Here is a 5,436-nt window from a genome sequence, read left to right on the forward strand (position 1 = left end):
GTTTGTGTTATAATTCATTGTTAACAAGTGGGACTCATTACAAGAGATTTGTTATCAATAGGGGTGTGTGTGTGTGTGTGTGTGTGTGTGTGTGTGTGTGTGTGTGTGAAGAGAAAGGAGCAGAGCAAATAAGCCCAGCCTCCGTCTGAGTTAGTCGATTTGCCATGTAAATGCAAAATTACTTGCAGCCATTGCACATTGTAATAGCTTCTTATGAATCTGTGTTTGAAAGAAGTTTTTGTCAAAGTGTCCAAGTTAAATGGTATTTCATTGCACCTTGCACCTTTTTTCTACCTTGTTTTGGCTTGAGCGCCGCTTTTTCATTCTAATTTAATTGGAAGTTCGTCATTTCCTGCAGTAACAGCTGATGTGCTGAGTAAAGTAGTCTTAGATGACCATATTCCTGTCCCTTTTGCTTGTAAAAAAACAAAAGTGATGCTTTCAAGGGGAAACTCCTCATCCCAACCCCTCAGATTTAGTGGTAAGATGGCCCAGTGTATAACCTGCCAAAAACTGAATACAGATAAAGCATGAAAACATTAGGAAAATATATTGAACTGTGAAACAAGAAGAAAAATAGAAACAGTGAGCAGTCAAAGCATAAGATACACAACATTGAGCAAATTTAAATAGCCACAGTGGTTTTATGTCTGCGACATGGTGTAACATCAGTTTGCAATGATCATATGGTAAGGAAGGGACCCACAGACATACATACCTCCTCTTTGTTCTACATAAGTACCAGAAGTTAAGACTTGTGTTCAGTTGTGGAAGTTTTTACTCTTGAATGCCTTTGTTACAACATAGTTTGCACCTGTCCATCTGTTGCTTTCATCTCTGCAAGAGCTCTATGTGGCACTTTGCCTGCTCTCGCTATTCATCACAATTACTGGAGACAGTAAAATAGTCTTCCCACATGACTCATTCTTTAACCAATGTATTGTATCACAGTTGCCAAGATTACAGATCGAGAACAGACACGTCAGTGACAGAACAGAAAGTTTGTAACTTTGTGAAAAGAAAAAAAAAACTGGGGCACAAGAGAGATTTGAACATGGATCTCCTGCTTTGTAATCCAACACTGACCACACAACCATCACAGCATGGTTCTTGCAATTTGCTTGATGTTGCACATCTTAAGCTTGCCTGTCCACTGTTTCTATTTTACTTCTTCCAGTTATCATGCTTGATCTTTGTTTGACAGGCTATCCACAGGGGCCATTTTACCACTAAATCTGGGAGGGGGGTTGTAAAATGGGAGTTTCCCTTGTTAGATGATTGTTGTATGTTGTATGTGACATTAAAACCGATGTCATGAGTTATTGCAATGGTGATACGTTTTGCTGAAAATAGTCAGTGAAGTGAAATAACTTTCAGCAACTCTAAAATGCCCCTACATGCACTACTTAATAGCCAACGGCCAGAAGGGCAAATTCACACTGGACCTGCAACATATACTTAAGTTACCAGCACATGTAACCAATGCTCTTTGAGTTATTGTCTATTTCCTGTGCTGTTCAGCAGTTGATACACAATTGAGAACACAGCCTTAAAAAAAGTTTTTAACTCGGTCTAAGCTATGCTGTTGAAAGTATAGCATAGAACATTCTGGTCTCATATGAAAGGAAGTTTTTGAGAAAAGTGGAGTGAAATTGTTAGTTATGAGAACGAATATTCCCACAGTGAAACCATCTACAAAGTTGGGAACTGGATGTGATTCACAAAGAGGAATGTGCACTTACAGAATGGCTACATTCAGTGGCAAACCCTAAAATTTTTTCAGTAACATCTTTAGAACAGCATGACACTGCTCTACTGGTGATTACTTGCGTTTCTGAAGTATTCGTAATTGAAGGGATGAACTTACCTTATGGCATATATTGAGAGGAATCATCCATAAGCTGCCCATCAGAATATCCACTTCAGTCTTCCAATTTATTACTGGACAAAACAAGGCAAGTTAAAACCATACAAAATATTTCAGAGGAACAATGACACGACTGTGACAAAATCTCCCTCCTAAAAAAAAAAAGGTCCTGCACAGTCATAAGACAAGCAAATTATTACATGGTTTCAATAGAAATTTTATAGCTTACATGTACAGTTTTGCAGAAGTGTGAAAAACAAAAATCCAGCGTGTAGATCTATTTACAAATGTGTACACTAGTTTGCATCAAGATTTTTCCTGCAAACGATCCACGGAATATGAAACAGAATTCTTTCACAGACATGGAAATTCTGATCTTTATTAAATTTACTGTTGAGACTATGAAGCACAGGTTGACATGTGCAATTCATGAAGAGGTATACATAAATTAGTGGAATGTGATACTGGGAAAATGGTAGATTATGAGTAAGTGGAGTTGCAGCTTATTCTCGTGGTGTAATGGAGCTGAAATGGCTGAGGTGTTCTTTTCACCTTTCTTCAGTGGCAAAGCTGCCACTGGAATAAAAAAGAAAAAGTAAGCCTTATCATATTTGAAAATGTTACTCATATTAGATTTAAAAGAACAAAGTGCATGCAGTCGTATCTCACGGAATGAAGGCCTGGAGTGCCATGTAAAGAATGTCCAGATTATTATTTTGGTCAGTAAGGTTTGTTCCCAAGGAAAAGAACATCAAAGAAACAACCTGTTATACATTTCAGGTTGTTTCTAATGGGATGACATACTTCGGCACTTTGACGTTTGTGAAACCGTGTGCAGTTTGCAGTCAGGTGAGACATGTTTTATGCTTTTGTGGAGGTGAGCTATTTAGCTTGCAATTAAAGGCTTCACTTTCCTTAACATATTATTCCAGGAAAGTAGAGGTGATAATCCAAAATCCATTGATGTTGAATATCCTTATGCATGGTCACTGTATTTTGGAAAACAAATTGAAATAATCCTGGTTAGCTAATATCGCAATCTGCAGTGAGTAACACTGGAATAGACTAGGTTACAACTCCGCTTCATGAAAGAGGCCCCAGGACTGACAAGGAACCTCTTGAGTGCAAGGTCTCAATAGGCCAATGATGTTTAAGGAATTCGATGCTCCACTTCTTGCATACCACACAACCTCAATATTGGCTGGTAATGGTATCAGATGGTGGATTTCAGGTATCCGGTGGTGAACACAGCACAAGGCTGGGGAGCGTAGTTGAAATGCTTAGTCGAGTAACTCGGTGCTAGTGGTGTTGATACAAAGCAGAGCAATGGCAATGATGAACAAAGCAAATATTGCATTATATCTACAATAGTTGCTGGATTTGACATTTTGTCAGAAAGGAACAAGTAATTTCGCACAGTGAGAACGAAGCGGCAGATATAATATAAGCATTTCTGCAAGATGAGTCAGTGGAATGTGGTATCATATACCCATGACTGTGGACAGTATACACGAGTACAAAGATGGAAAAAAACTGTAGAGAAAGACAGACTGGAATACATTCAGCAAACAATTGAGGATGTAGGTTGTAAATGCTACTCTTGAGGTGAAGAGGATTTGCGCAGGAGAGGAATTCGTGGTGGGCTGCATCAAACCAGTCGGAAGACTGATGAATGACGGTAAGTGCTTACCAAGTGATATTGAAATAAGTGTTGAGCCATATAGTTCATCATAGGGAGCCACAAATGCAATCTCCAGTGAAACATAGTAAACAATTGTTGTCCAAGGAGTGGGTACTAAACATAGTTACGTAAATGGAAGATCATTCAAACCATACGGAGTAAAGAAAAATTGTGAACAGATTTTTAATAAATCTGCAGCAGTATGACTAATGTGTAAGAAAAACTATGGGTGTTCAAAGGAGGTGAAGGCACGTTTGTTGCAAAGATAGGTGTCTGTACATTTTAAGTAAGCTCAATACAATTTACAGGATGTGCATCAAACTGTGTGTAATAGATTAGCGATTTCAAGGGAAGCAGAGGGTGATTGCACAACACAAACAATGCCACAGAATTGGAAGACATAAGATAATAAAATTTCAAACAAAGCATGAACTTGACAAAACGCAGCAGACAGAAATTGGCCCAAAAATTTGTAGATGAGATAAACAACCCATCCCGTCATTCAGTAAGGAACTTTTTTTTAACTATCACCAGTTGGTATTTGAAGAGGAAATACATATAAAAGGAAGCCTAGAAATTAGAAGAACCAAGAACTTGTCGAGGAAACTAACATCATTGCTTTAATTCATTTGTCTACAATGAAGCCGACTGTTAACACAGGTGGTAAATTGGCTGGAAAGTTATTTACTGTGCTGTGAGAAGTTGGGTGCTCTGCTCCATACGATTTTTTTCTCACATGTGTGATCTTGCAAGGGCTTGATTCCTGATCTGTGTATAGAAACTGTAGTGCTTGAGAGCAAACTATCTCTCCTGAAATGTGTGGACATTGCAATTCCTACAACCTGGAACCACTAAACAAATTCAGCCTCGACGTTTTAGTTATGCCTCAAAGGATAGCCAATTTCACAATTAGCTCCCCCAACAGTGTTTTGCATTTGGTTGCATACCATCACATTCCATCAATTCTCATGACCCCGTTATACCAATATGATTCTTGATGCATTCTTTAAGAGTGGATACTGTGCTGAACTGCCGATCCTGTCGCAGCAACAATGTCTGCAGCAGGGGAAAGAAAGGCAATCTGCAAACCAACAGGCTTCACAACAGCCTAACCGTGTACCCAATATCGACGGTCCGCCGCAGATCAAATTATAAGTTCTTTTCCCTGTTACTTGAAAAATCCATAAAGAAAAACATTAAGCTGTAGCAGATTCAACCTAGAAGATAAGGATAGACGCAGCAAAATTCACCAGTCCCTGTTGTAGACAAGTTTTATTCGTTGTGCGGTCTGACACTCCTTGATATCTTTGCCACAATAAATTGAAATTCTCCTGATTTTTCCTTAAATAATTAATTGATGTCACTACAGAAACAATCCTGTTCTCATTCAATGAAATATTCCACTTTAAATCCGATCCTCCCGACCACAATCTCCGATAAAGTTTCAAAACAGAATCCTAACACACTTCACAGTATCGATTATTTTCAAAATATCAATACATGTCTACCTCTCACCAATAAAACTTCAGACCAGTCAACCATTGAAGATCGTCCACTCTCAACAAAACCCTGCCAGAACCTCTTCAAGAAGTCTGAATTTTAATAAAATTTGCAAATCTCACACATAAGTAATATTTATGATGCATGTCATAACAACAGAGTCAACTGACTGTTCAAACTTCCAACTTGAAGTTTATTTAACAGTTGATAACCAAGTGACATCCAATTATAAACTTTATCCTTCCACATTCAACTCCCTTTCCTTTTATAAAAAAACATAAAACTTATTTTGGTCGATAGAAACACAAACAGACACATACATACACACAAAATTCTAGCTTTCGCAACAAACTGTTGCCTCATCAGGAAAGAGGGAAGGAGAGGGAAA

The sequence above is a fragment of the Schistocerca serialis genome, chromosome 5, assembly GCF_023864345.2.
Source record: "Schistocerca serialis cubense isolate TAMUIC-IGC-003099 chromosome 5, iqSchSeri2.2, whole genome shotgun sequence".
Classification (NCBI taxonomy): domain Eukaryota; kingdom Metazoa; phylum Arthropoda; class Insecta; order Orthoptera; family Acrididae; genus Schistocerca; species Schistocerca serialis.